Source organism: Chiloscyllium punctatum, chromosome 28, assembly GCF_047496795.1.
Source record: "Chiloscyllium punctatum isolate Juve2018m chromosome 28, sChiPun1.3, whole genome shotgun sequence".
Lineage (NCBI taxonomy): Eukaryota > Metazoa > Chordata > Chondrichthyes > Orectolobiformes > Hemiscylliidae > Chiloscyllium > Chiloscyllium punctatum.
This window is the reverse complement of record NC_092766.1, coordinates 81,911,666-81,925,951: the sequence shown is the minus strand read 5'-3', so window position 1 is coordinate 81,925,951 and position 14,286 is coordinate 81,911,666. Positions and strand designations below refer to the sequence as shown.

The 14,286-nt window shown below is 38.3% G+C and overlaps 1 long non-coding RNA gene across 9 annotated transcripts in view; it reads left to right on the top strand.

Annotated features, from left to right (window-relative positions):
* LOC140454085 (uncharacterized) overlaps positions 1-13,537 on the top strand; it is a 39,616-nt gene extending 26,079 nt beyond the window's left edge. For 8 of the 9 annotated variants that reach the window (XR_011952642.1, XR_011952640.1, XR_011952646.1 and 5 more), the window contains one exon: positions 71-847. This is a non-coding gene — a long non-coding RNA (uncharacterized lncRNA). Of the gene's footprint in view, positions 1-70; positions 848-11,037 lie in introns of those variants that run through there. The other variant, XR_011952643.1, reaches the window with a different exon arrangement.
* Positions 13,538-14,286: the final 749 nt, after the last annotated feature.

The window sequence follows — 14,286 nt, the reverse complement described above, 5'->3', positions numbered from 1 at the left end:
AAAGGGTATTCCAGAGAAACTAGAATTGTCTGCTCTGAATTTCTAATCTGTACATATTCATTTATTCAAGGTGCTAGATAGTGAAGATTTGCAGACTGAAATCTCAAAATCACATGCAAATCATGATTAAGTTAAACAACATTTGAAGAACCAAAGATGGAGAATCACTGGGCCAAAATCCTGCAACACTCTCTCTCCCAGCATTCTTGTTCTATCTGTGCCAAATGGACTGCGAATGGTTCAAGACAGCAGCTCACTACCATCTTCTGAAGGGTACCTAGAGATGGGGAATAAATGCTGGCTGAGCCAGTGATGCCCATATCCTGGAAATGGTTTCTGTCTCTCGTTGCTGAAACCCAGTTGATGTTACTGCAGGATGATGAGGGAGGCTGAGTGCATCCTCCAGGAGGCAGCACCATCACATTACCCCTGCCTACACCCACACAGTAACACCGCAACGTCGCTGGAACAAAAGGCAGTGAAACCAAAGGAGGACTTGGATATAGTTTTTCGAGGTAAAGCCATGTGAGGGGATTGGAACACAGCAGGAACTTGAGATTGAGCTGGATGGTCAGCTGTTTCCCATTGAATGGTGGAGCAGGATTGAATGGCCGAATGGTCTCCTCCTGCTGTTATCTCCCAGGTATGTATATATTCATGGAGCCCGGATAGGAAGAAGTGGGCAGGGATTCTCCAGGAGATTGCACTTCCACAACAGTTTCCAGTGAGGGATGGTTTGATGGATTTTATTTAACATTTATCTTTAACACAAGGTTTGTAAATTTTGGTTTTAAAATGTTGTAAGAGCTTTTTGCACCGCAAGTAAAATTAAAGAAAATAAATTGAACTGTTTGAATATAACAGTTTTAAAGCTTTCAACCTCCTGTAAAACAAAATCCTGTCTATTCCCAGTCGCCATCACTTTCCAGCTCCTCAAACTCCAGGGAAATATTCCCTCCGTGTCTGAACCTTTGGTTTGATTTAACAGATTTTCAGTTGTTGTTCTATGAGCTGTGAAGCGTTCTTTTTCCCCATTTCTCTGACCCAGAAATGTTATCACAGCAACCTTCCCACCATCAAAATCATCATTATACCATTTTGCTTTTGGTTAACATATAATCGCCAGCAGTGCAAAAGTGAGGACTGCAGATGCTGGAAACTAGAGCCTAGATTAGAGTGGTGCTGGAATGGCCTTTTGCCAAAACGTTGACTTTCCAGCTCCTCGGATCCTGCCTGACCTGCTGTGCTTTTCCAGCACCACTCTAATCTAGACAGATAATCACCAGTAGTAAACCATTTGTGTAACCAATTGAATATTTCCAAACAAAGCCCATTACAGGCCAAGCAAACAATTACAAGTGACAGAGTGAGAAGGGACTAAATCAAAGTAGAGTTGTGGGGAGGGGGCAGCGGTGGAGATAAAGCACTATGTCTCCTGCGGTGCCCACCTCTATCTAAAGGCATCGAGAGCAGTGATCCACACTACATGCTCCTTCTCCAAGGACACCCTGCTGTGTAGCCTTCGAATAAAATCATAGAATAAAATCCCTACAGTGTGGAAGGAGAGCATTGGCCCATCAGACCCCACCGACCATCCGAAGAACATCACGCCCAGAGCACTCCATCACTGTAACACTGCATTTCCCATGGCTGATCCACCTACTCTGCACAATCCTGGATACTGTGGACAATTTAGCACGACTGATCCACCTGACCTGCACATCTCTGGCCTGTGGGAGGACACTAGAGCACCTGGAGGGGACCCACACTATCATGGGGAGAATGTGGGAATTCCACACAGGCCATTGACCAAGGCTGGACTCTAACCTTGTACCTGATGCTGTGAAGCAGCCATGCTACAATCACAATTTAAATCAAAACAGATGATCCCTGCTCATTGTCACATTGCTGTTTATGGAGACTTACTGCCCAGAGAGACATTCTGAGTTTCAGAAAGTGGCAATGTAAATTCAGTCACCTCCACCCCAGTTAATGTGATTAACAACATCAATACTCCAACAGTGTCATCATGTACAAGGTCCACTCCTGACTCTGATGGACAGTAACATCAGAATCAGAGTCCTGCAGTCCACATGGAGCAGCGGGATGACCACTTCCCTGTGAGCACTCACTGGTCTCTCAATCGTGTTGAAGACGCAGCAAATGCCTTGTCACACAGAGGGTTGAACAGCTCCTACCCAGAGTGAACCCAGTGGAGTCTCGGAGGCAGGATGAATCACTGAATCCCTTCTCCCTCACTAAGCATCTTAATTGCCTCTCCTCTGTGTGGGCTCCATGGGGTCTCAGCAGGAGGGATGAATCACTGAATCCCCTCTCCCACACTGACCACCTGATTGTCCTCTCCCCCTGTGTGGGCTCACTGGGGTCTCAGCGGGGCAGGATGAATCACTGAATCCTCTCTCCCACACTGACCACCTGATTGTCCTCTCCCCCTGTGTGGGCTCACTGGGGTCTCAGCGGGGCAGGATGAATCACTGAATCCTCTCTCCCACACTGACCATTTGAATGTCCTCTCCCCCTGTGTGGGCTCACTGGGGTCTCAGTGGGGCAGGATGAATCACTGAATCCCCTCTCCCACACTGACCATCTGAATGGCCTCTCCCCCTGTGTGGGCTCACTGGGGTCTCAGTGGGGCAGGATGAATCACTGAATCCTCTCTCCCACACTGACCATCTGAATGGCCTCTCCCCCTGTGTGGGCTCACTGGGGTCTCAGTGGGGCAGGATGAATCACTGAATCCTCTCTCCCACACTGACCATTTGAATGCCCTCTCCTCTGTGTGGGCTCACTGGGGACTCCACAGGTGCTGCATTTGAGTGAATCTCCCCCCACACTGGGAACAAGTGAATGACCTTTCCCCAGAGTGAGCTCGCTGGTGTTTCAGCAGGTCAGAAGACTGAGTGATTCCTTCCCCACACACTGAGCAGATGAATGGCCTCTCCCCGGTGGGAATGCACTAATGTCTCCGCTGGTGAGAGATTTGAATGAATCCTTTCTCACACATGGAGCAGGTGAAGGGTCTAAATCCACTGTGCCATCTCTGGGGCCTCAGCAGATTGTAAGATCGAGTAAATCCCTTCCCATACGTAGTGCAGGTGAACGGCCTCTCCGCAGTGTGACTGTGTCGGTGAGTGTCTCACTAGGAGGGGTGAGTGAATTCCTTATTCTGATTGAGTATGTCCTCCTGTTTTTTCAGTTATTATTGACAATCTCATTCCCCTCGCACCACAAACTGTTCCAGTGTTACAGAAACGGTAGAATGGTCAGCTGCAACTGGTCACCTGACCGATCACTGGACACGGACGGTTCACTCTGCACAGATGCTGCCAGACCTACTGAGGTTTTCCAGCAATTTCTGATTTTGTTTCTGATGTCCCAGCATTTGCAGATGTTTAGTTTTCCAATACTCATCTTGTGTGTTGCAGAGTAGTTTATTGATGAAAGTAGACGGTTTTGAAAGTTGTACGTTAAGTCACACATCAGCAATGATCATCATGAATGGCAGAGCAGAGTTGAGGGGCTGAATGGCCTCCTCCTGTTCCAATGAAAGTTATCCATCGGCAGCTTGTGGTAACATTTCCCCTCAGTGCTCACTTAACCTACACGTCGAACACACTGTTACTGACTGAACAAACCTCCTGTGTTTGAACTAAACCTGCTCATGTTCAGTGACTCCCTCTCCTGCCACCCGGGTTTAACTCTCATCATGGAATGCTGTCTCGTGTTACTGCAGGAATGCCCACAAGGACTAATCCTGGAGTCTGTATCCCCTGGGATCCACAATCACAGTTTATTTCCTTCTTCCTCTTTCATTCTGGCATTGAACTCTCGGTTTCAATCCTTTCTCCTGTCATGCTCTTCAACATGTCCATGTGGGTGGAGTAGAGGTAGCAGGGATTTAATGAAGGGAAGTGAGAATTAGCAGGAAGCATGAGGAGAGGCGACAGCAAACACAGTTCTCATTGTAACGGCAGAGTTTCTCCGTGACCCAGTGATTGGCGAGGCACCTGAGATTGTGGGGGGAGGCAGATTCAATCAGGGATTTGGTAAGACACTAAGACAGTGACCTGTCCATCTGATTGTTAACTCAGATAGATCGAAAGAAAAGTGCACATTTAGATAGCACCTTTGATGATCTAGTGCAATGAAACATGCTTCCAACCCAATGATTTCAACCACAAATCTCTGAAAACACAGACGCAAAGCTTTCTACTTGTACCAGGCGGTCTCTGAGCCTCCTCTTTTCTTGGGAAAAGCGTTTTGAGCTGTTCAGCCTTTCCTGGTGATTATAACCGCTATGTTCCTGTAAGATTTGTGACGGAACCTTTACTTTCCTGTTCCTTGTGAGTGATGAAAGGAGCAGAAACAGTTCCTGACCTGTGCGGGGTTTCGGTTGGAGTATTTATATTTACAAATCCATTCCCACCCTCACATACAGTGTGAAATTGATGTAAAACTGAAGGGAATGAGTGAGTGAGCACCCTCAGAATCATATGTGTGAGTTGAATGAACCTGGCATGAGGAAAATGGGACAACACTCGCAACTAGTTAGAATCACAGAATCCCGTGTGTGCAGAAAGAGTCTATTCTGCCCATCGTGTCTGCAATGACCTGCTCACCCACCCTTCCCATAACCCTACATTAACCATGGCTAGCCCAACCCACATAAATTGCACACTGCAGCCATGTTAGTATGGCCAATCCAGTAACGTTACACATCTGTGGAAGGGACACAAATTACATCCAAATGCTCGGAATTGTGGATGAAGGTTCACAAATACTTGACTCTGACACAAATGCTATGCTTTTCAAAATAAAATCTGGGGGAAACTGCAACTGGAAAGATTTCTGATTATCTCAGGAGGAAGAGAATTCAAAATTCGTGCCATTGACCCAGGGGGCGTAGTGATAGTGACAGAGGTCTGGGAACCATCAGAAATGTAACAGGTTGTGTGCAAGGTGGGGGTGAGACAAGGACATAAAGACAGTCTGTCACACGGCTGAAGGCAGGAGAGATTAAACAGCAGAAATGGTCGTCCCTCAAAGCCACGGTGAATAGAGTTAGGGCTGGGAAAGAAACAAGGAAACAAGGTGTACAGCTGTCAGAGAAATATGTTAAAAACAGATTATAAAAGCATAGAGGGCAGAGTACAGTCTGAAATTGTTGCTCTCAATGGTGAGTACAAAAAGCTTTAAAGCCTGGGGAGTTTACAGCCAACACATACTCAGGATTGGCCAAGATCTACAGAACAAGAGAAAATTAATGACTATCATCACTTTGCATATTTCAGCTTTATGACTGCAACATTATCAAATATTTTCTGAGGAATATTGATTGAGTGGAATTAGATACATTTTACTATGACTAACTAGAAGAAAGTATATAGAGAATACTGTGATTATTGGAATGGACGATGATACCTCCACATAATCTGCTGATATTGTGATTGGATATACAGTAAGTGTCAGAATCAAAGTAAATTATAATCAAATCAATTCAAAAATGTTTCCAAGTTTAAGATAAATACAATATTCACAATGATTGAGAGATTGTACATTGTAATGACCTTGCAGTATTTATTGTACAGAAGCATAATTCCACATTTGTAGCCCTTACTAGATTGCACAATTATTAGATATAAGATATATTAGCAACAAACGGATTTTAAAAATATATATTCGTGAATTTCAGAATAATGAGATATCTCATCTTGATATTAGACTGAGTAATATGTAGAAATAAAGAGTAATATTGCAGGGAAAAGTAATTGGAATTCTCTAAATTTCAAAGGCTGAGATAATTGCTATATTTCACCTGAGCAAAAATCAGACATTTACAAAGAATTTTGCAAGGGATATTATTGGTCGTTTGGTATGTGCATGGGCCTGAACAAATAGGTATTAATATAGTAGCATTGACAATAAGAAATAATGAATGAAATTTTCAAAAAAACACTACATTTTTACAAAGTCTATGTTAAATTGCTGTGCAATTATTCTAATTGATAATTGCTTTTAGAATCCTGACAGATAAATTGACTTAATATTTTGAAAACACTTTGCTCTGATGTTGATAGGATATTCATTAAGATTAAGAAACTGAAAATTAAAGCATAAAATTTAGCTGGATGGTGTGAAAAAATCATTCAGCAGCAATTGAAAAAAAAGATTTTGTTTAAAAATGCAGGCAATGCAAGATTTATATGCTTCCAATAGTTTTCTTGAAGAGTCATGTCAATTTTGTTGATGTAATTTTTACCACAATAAATGTTCCGATACTTATTTCAGAATTAGGAGGAAAAGAATTAGGCCATCAAAGTGACTATTATTGTGAACAAAATGCAGGGTCACTGACATTTGATACGGAAAGGAATTCTCATAATTGTGTGATTATTGTTCACTGCCATCTAATATGGGAGGAAAAGGAGAATTGTCAACATTTCCAAGCAATTTTTTTCTTCTAATGAAATGAAAATAAAAATAATTTTGTAGGGCAATTTGTTTGAAAGAAGGAAACAGTCATTTCATATGACATTTGAATATCGGAAGGGAGATCCATGACACACTGTAACATGTACAGTAAAAAGCAGCATTTTTATGGACTTTCTGCATCTCAATGGCCACATGCAATGTGGTTACAGCCCTTCCCTCCTCATCCAGCCACCCGATTGAAACACATAATCGCAGATGGGCATTGTAATGGACATCCTCAGATTCCTATTGGGATCTTTCCATGCATCTTATTGACTTAGATTCCAAAGTTATTCCTGAACTCCCTCGGGCCTCTGAGGATACCTTATCAGCTGGGACATTTTGCGCTCTGCTATTCATTATATTTTATCAAAGCCAATTACCCCTCATATCATTCACTATCTTAATTATATATGTACAAAGAAATAGAAAAGACAGTTAATTTTAGCTTACTTGCTATAAGGTTAGTAATATGACTTGTGTTATAAAGTTTGTTATATTGTGTAAAATTATACAGCTACTCTTGATGAGCAATCAACATCATACCGTGAAGTTAAAACTAGCTAACTTCAAATCTCTGTCGAAATGCTTTTGTATAATGTTTTTAGTAGGCATTGGTTACATATATCAAACTTATGTTGCAGATTTCCCCTATTATACTCAATAATCTGTAATTAGCACCTTTGTTTAATATTCTGAGTAACTGTAAAATAATAACTATATCTGACAAATGAGCTCTTCTGTTGTCATGATTGCTGCTTAGTGAGTTAACTGGGCTGTACCCTGCAGCTGCTGTTTATTCATTTACTGGGACAATTATCCTTTCATTTATGAAGATCAGGATTGGTCATTTGTCTGTATGTCAGCATGCTCTTATCAAGAAATGTCAGGAATGCTGTAGTCCTGGCGTTGGAGTAGGTCCATTGGTAGTGTGATTTATTTTAATTTAAGGCTGGAACAGAATGTTAGTCTAGTTTATCACCCCCCTGACACCTTGTATTTTAGTTCTAAGGTAGGCTGCCTGTTTTTGATTGTCAGGCATTTTGTATGAGCCAATATGGACCATTCTATTCCAGGTGGGGGCAAGTCATGCCCAGAACAGCAAATCAACTAAGATTCAAGTATTGAAATAAAAATCACCATTCGCTACCATTGGTTTCAGTACAATGCAATACGTTTACGTCACTGAGCCTTAATTTCACACTTAAAACTAGATATACTGTATTTGATCAATTCTTCAATATTAGATATAAGCAACAATTAATCTTAAAAACATTTCATAGCAAACTTTAAAATGATTAGAAATCTCATATAGCTGCCCGTCTTGTGTAAAAATGAGCAGCATTTATTGGAGTGTAAAATAATCAGACGTCTCTTAATATGTAAGGCCGAATATTAATCCAATGATTTCTGTATACGTTCAAATGAGAAGGCAACAGATATGATCTGTGAGTGTTGGATAGGGAATCATTAATTAGTTTGTGTTTGTGTTATCTTGGAATAAGAAAACTATTATTCTTCTTTTAATATTGACTCTAAGAAATAATGGATTAAATTAAAATGTGAATTTGACGATGTTTGTTACAAAACCTAAACTGAATTACTATGTGATTTTTGTAATGGCAATGAATTGATAATTAATTTTAGAACTTTGGCAAAATAAATGATTCAATATTTCCAAATGGATTTGCTCTGATGTTGACGAGATATTTCTTCATCTGTCAGCTGAGAATGCAAATTCTGGCATGATGACATGGAAAGACATTAGACATTCAGTGAACGTTGATCAGAAATGGTTTGTCATTCAAAATTCTCAGATCTTCAAGATTTCTATACTTGGTTTCTCTACTTTTCTTCTGGAGAAATATAATATATAATAAGCACAAATTCTGCATTGTATTTAATTCATGGATATTTTCATATTTAGACATTTGAGTCAGAATTATAATGAAAATAAGTCAATAAGGAAGATTTATTTTCACAGAAGCATACAGTCAACAGCATTTATCAATGTATTTGTTTCAATATTGTCTCTGAATAAACGGTTAAATACGTTTAATGCGGATCTGTTGACAATGTAATGAACCACAATATCATTTTTGTCATAATTTTTGGTTTGGAAATCAATCAGAAAAAAAAAATCCTATATTCAGGACTTGCTTCATCTCGATACATGTTACACGTAGTATCCTCAGGCATAAGTAATAAGGTTTTATCATTGATCTGGGAAAGATGTAGTGTGTAAATTATAATAAGGTGTCTCCTCCATCTGTTTGGATCTGGTGAGACTGTGATGTTTGCTATGATTATTCATCCTGAGAACAATAAGGCACGTACAAAGTGTTTTTCACCGAACAGTAATTAGGTGGTCTTGAAGACCATTACAAGTACTTTGATTTCAATAATGTTGAGCTGATTTCCATGACCTGGGAAATGTTTCACAACATTTTACCAAAATTCTGGATTCTAAGCATTCAATGGGTTTCGTGCAAACACCCTTCACTTGTCGTCATTCTCAAGTGAGGTGTCTAATGCTCAGGCACTGGCTGCAAGTCAAGGTGCCAGGAAGTCTGCTTCAACCTCTCCAAAACACAGCTCTTGGGCTGGTTGTCACAGAGTCTCCCGAACCTTTGTGAGCTCTTTGACCGGGCTTTCCACTGTTTTCTGGAGCTGCTTACTTTGTCTACTGTTTCCTTTAGTTTGACCTTTTTAGCTCTGCTTTCCCCAGCTGTAGAAATATTTAGAATGTTACATTTTGGGCCACAGGTCACTTGACCTTAGCGGACAGATAAAATATGGTTCACTTATTGTAGTAATAACGAATTGAGAAAGAATATTTGCATTTTAACAAATAAAATGTTTCAATTTTATCAGTGGTTTACAATGACATTGAGTAGATAGTCATCAAGAGAGATCAACTGATAATTGTAAGCTATTTGCAGGATTATTGAATTGAAAAAGGATACAGACGTACAGAGATTTTTTTGGAAGGCATTGCTTTTTCATTCTAATATCTTTGTTGTTCAAGAGGTCTATGTAGCTGTTCATTGGTTCTCTTGTCCAGATGCTAATTTATAATTCATATCGCTTTTATTGTGCCGGAGTTTTGAGATTTGTATCAGATTAAGAAGAAAACGAGGAGCTATTAAAATGAGAACTTGAGTGAATAGAAAGCACAGTACATTTAAATTACAGAGGAAACAGAGAGTATTTGCTCCAAATAAGCAAATATTTTTTGTGTCGAAAGTGTGGTGGTGGAAAGCACAGCAGACCAGGCAGCATCCATAGAGCCGGAGATTCCCGATGAAGGCTTATGCCTGAAACATGGTTTCTCCTGCTCCTCAGATGCTGACTGACATTCTGTGCTATTCCAGCACCACATTCTTGACTCTGATCTCCAGCATCTACTTTCCTCACTTTCTCCAAATATTTGTAATGGACATGAACTGAAAATTTTAGCCTCGGCAGTTGAACAAAACCAAATTTACACTTTTTTGTGCAATATTTGGACTGAAAATTGTTTGTGATCATGCAACACATTAGGACATATGAACACCTCTTCCGTTAGAATCCTTTGCCATTCATAATAAAGAATAACCACTGCTTTGAACAACCAGTATCGTTTGTAATTACTGAACTGAAATACCAGAGGACAACTTCTGCATTTATTGGAGGGAATGATAACCAGATCCTTACTGTGGCAGTGGGGATTGATCTCAGGAACAATCCGATAGTTATTCTGATTATTCCACTGAACAGTAATTAGATGGTCATGAAGACCTTTGTGTGGCCTCATGTTTAGTGTTTTGTGTGAACAATGATTTTAAAAATATTGAGATATTTTACAAGATTTAGGAACACTGATAATCAAGTGTTAAAGGTATTAACTAAAGTCAACTTTTAAAAAGTTAGAATTGCTTAGAGAAACGCAATTAAACTACTGTAGAATCCCTGTTAGCACAGTGTGGTAACAGGTCATTTCGTTGAATAAAGTGACCCTCCAAAGAGTAACCCAGACAAACACTTTCCCAACCATATTCCTCTACATTTACTGCTGACTAATATACACATCCCTGAACACAATGTGCTATTTAGCATGGCCAGCTCACCTAACCTGCACGTCTTTAGATTGTGGGAGGAAACCACAGCAAAGTCACATAGACTTGGAGAGAATGGGCAAAGTACACAAAGACTGTTACCCGAGGATGGGATCAAACTGAGATCCCTGGCACTGTGAGGTAGCATTGTTAATGACTGAGCCACTGTGCAACTATATGCAATAAGTAAAATCAGTGAGAGGTGTGCAAAGACAAATTTCAAATAAACACCCTCTGCTATTGTCAAATCACATAAAATTTACATTCAATACGAATAGATGAATGGAAAACAAAAGAAAACTCCAACAATTCACGAATGAAAAATAATTAGAAATTTAATTTGATCAAATGTAATTCCAATATTTAGATGAATTGCAATTTTTAATAACAAATGTAGGTAATAAGCTGACTAATGAATAATTGGAAGTGTCATATGTTTACTTTACAGACGAAGAAAGCGACTTGTTTTCTCTCCTTGTAACACGGCAGAATAACAATGTGAATGTCCGAAATGTTTGAATCAAGCTCTTTCGAACAAATAACTAATCACTTACGATCAGTTAGCCTTTTCACCTTTAAGACCACAACATTCTCAAATATTTTTCAGGAATTTAGAACCAGCAGAACTAGTTAATTTCTTTTCTTGGGAACCCGAAGAAGAGAATAAACAGCAGATACTGTGAAGGAGTCATTCAATGCGAACATTCAACTGAAGACAACATTCCTTCTTCCTAAAAAATGTTCAACTTTCAAAAATTCAAAATTTATTGTCATTGTTTCATGAAGTGATAAAGAGATGCTGATGCTTTTTCATTGGATTTTGTTGCATGAAAAATGCTTAAGTCTTAAGTGTTAGCATTGAAGATAAATATATTTACATTAATACAACTATGTTTCAACAGGTAAAATAAATATTGATTGTTACAATGATTGAGAGATTGTACACAGCAATACATATGAAGAATTAACATGATTCAATATTTCAAAAGCACTTTACTGTGATGTCGATTGAGTATTTATTAAGATCAGTGAACTAAGGAATAAAACATAGTAGCTAGCTTTACGTATTAAAGAAAAAATGAGACATTCAGTAATTATTGAACAAAATTCTTTTCTGAACTTAAAAATTTATGCAATATACAAATTGCGAATTTCTTTCCACTGGATTCCTTGTAGAGATGGTACGTTGATTACTATTATAATCAAAGTGTCAGAATTAGGAAGAGAATTAATAGATCATGAAAATGAGCATGAAAATAAACAAACAATGAAGTCACTGCTGGGTGGTATATGAAGCGATTGTAATAATTGTGTCATTATTCTACAATGATGGATAATGTTGGAATTGAAACAACAAAAAATTCAACACTTCTTTTCTTACAATGCAATGAAAGCAATAATCATTTTGTAGCATGCATGATTGGAAAAAGCAGTCTTTTAATATGACATACAGTGAAGACTAACCTTTTTGCAAAACTGTAAGAAGTTCATAAACTCAAAACGTAGCGTTTGTTGAATTTGCAACAAAAATGGTTATAATTTGAATTGTCTCTTGCACACACACAACAGAAGAGGAGCTTAAAGATTGTTAGAATATTTTTTTAAATGTTTCCAGTGTTATTGTACTACAGTCAATATCCATGACAAATTAGAATTATTGTTTTAAACAACATAAATCGCCGTTAACAACTGAACTGAAATATAAGATATCAAATGCACTTACTGTATGGACGAGTAAACAAATGCTTACTGTTGTCATTAGTCTCAGGAACAATAAGATACTCAGGTTATTCCACTGAACAGTAATCAGCTGATGATGAATATCTTTGTGTCGCTTTATGTGCACTGTTTTGTGTGAACATTGACTTCAAGAAAATTGAGATATTTACATGAATTAGCAACAGATTGGTAATTGGGTGTTAAGGATCTTATTTAAGATTAGACTTTTTAAATAGTTGATAGAATTGCTGAGCAAAACACACTTCAGACATCATGCAATAAATGAGATAAGTGATTGTGTGAAATGAAGTTCAGTCACTTCAATAACTTCAGTCCGGAACAAGACCTGAATCAGTAATATCATTTATTACGCTGTTGCAAGAGGGGTGTGGTGTCCACTGTCCACAAGGCACACGCACACACACACACTGAATTTAACGAGTACACAATATTTATGTAATTCGTTACTCGTCCCTCCTCCCATTGCTCCTTCACTGTTTACAACTATTTCTAATCTAAACCGGCTGTTTATCTCTGAACTCATCCAGCGTCGTCCCTGACATAATGTTTATGTCTGGCCTCACAAGGCCATTTGACCACCTCCCTCTGTGTTCTTATTGTTATTTGTCCTTCTACACTGCCATCTATTTCCTTGCTAACCAAAGCATAATTTCTTTTTATTCTTTATTTACACCGAGCCTTATGACCTTTTGATGGTGTTATTTTGTTCCTGCTGAAGCGGGAAACAGATGCTTGTAACTGTTTGTACAGGCATATCTAGCTTAACCTACCCCCCTCCATTCACAGCACCTTAACTATTTGTCTATAACATCTACCATTATTTGCAGACACATTTCATTCTTGTACGCAAATTTTAGCTAATACAAAAGCAATAATATATTTCCTTCACATAGTTTTTATTCTTGTTAACTCAGCTCTTGGCTGAAACAATTATACACTGGTGCGAGTTCATCTACCTTGAATAAACAATTATGATTGCAGAAGTAACACTGCTTTATATATATCCCACATGTGCAAAGTCAAATTTCAAATGAATGCACTTCCATATTTTCACAGCAGTTCAATCTCACATTCAATATAAATAGGTGAGTGGAAAATGAAAAACAAATTTCACACAATTCATAAACATCAATAATTAAAAAGTGATAAATAAAAAGAATTGGCATTTGTTTATTTGACTGAACAAGAAATGTATTTTTTCTCCTCATTTTTATAGCACTGGAGCATCAAGGTCTATGTACTGTTTGAACTCAGCTCTTCAGAACAGAAGAAAATAAATTGATATCATTACTTTGTATATTTCATCTGTATGACTGCAACATTCTCAAATATTTTTCAACGAATATTGAATGAGTGGAATTAGATACATTCTGTTATTAGTGACCTGAAGAAAATTAATAGCAAATACTGTGATTATTCGAATGAACAACAGATGGAAACATATCAAATATTGAATTGAAAGGCAATTCAATTGATTCTTAGATATTTTCTAATCAACATTCAGAGCTGCTCTGGCACAACTCTGTGCAAAGTGGGAATTGAAACTGTACCTCCTGGTCTGGTAACAGAGACACTATCAGAGCTGCACAACATTCCTTCATAATGTTCCCAACGAGGCTGGGCAGGTCTATAATCACATGCTCACTGTGGTTACTCAAGTAAAAATTAATCAGATGTTTATTGTGATAATTGGATTGGAATAAAATGGATGGATCCTGTGTGTAATGTACTTAAAATTAGATAGTAATTTACAATAATTATGGGAGTTAACAGATGTCTTAATTAAATATGATTTTTATGATAATTTGTGGAATGACAACTTGACAGATTTGTGTGATTACTGTAAATTGATAAATAAAAATGAATACAATAATTCTACATGTTCATAATAGTTTCTCATTTTATAAAATGCAACGTAAATTTTGTTTGTTCTTCACGTAAATTGGAACAAAATGAT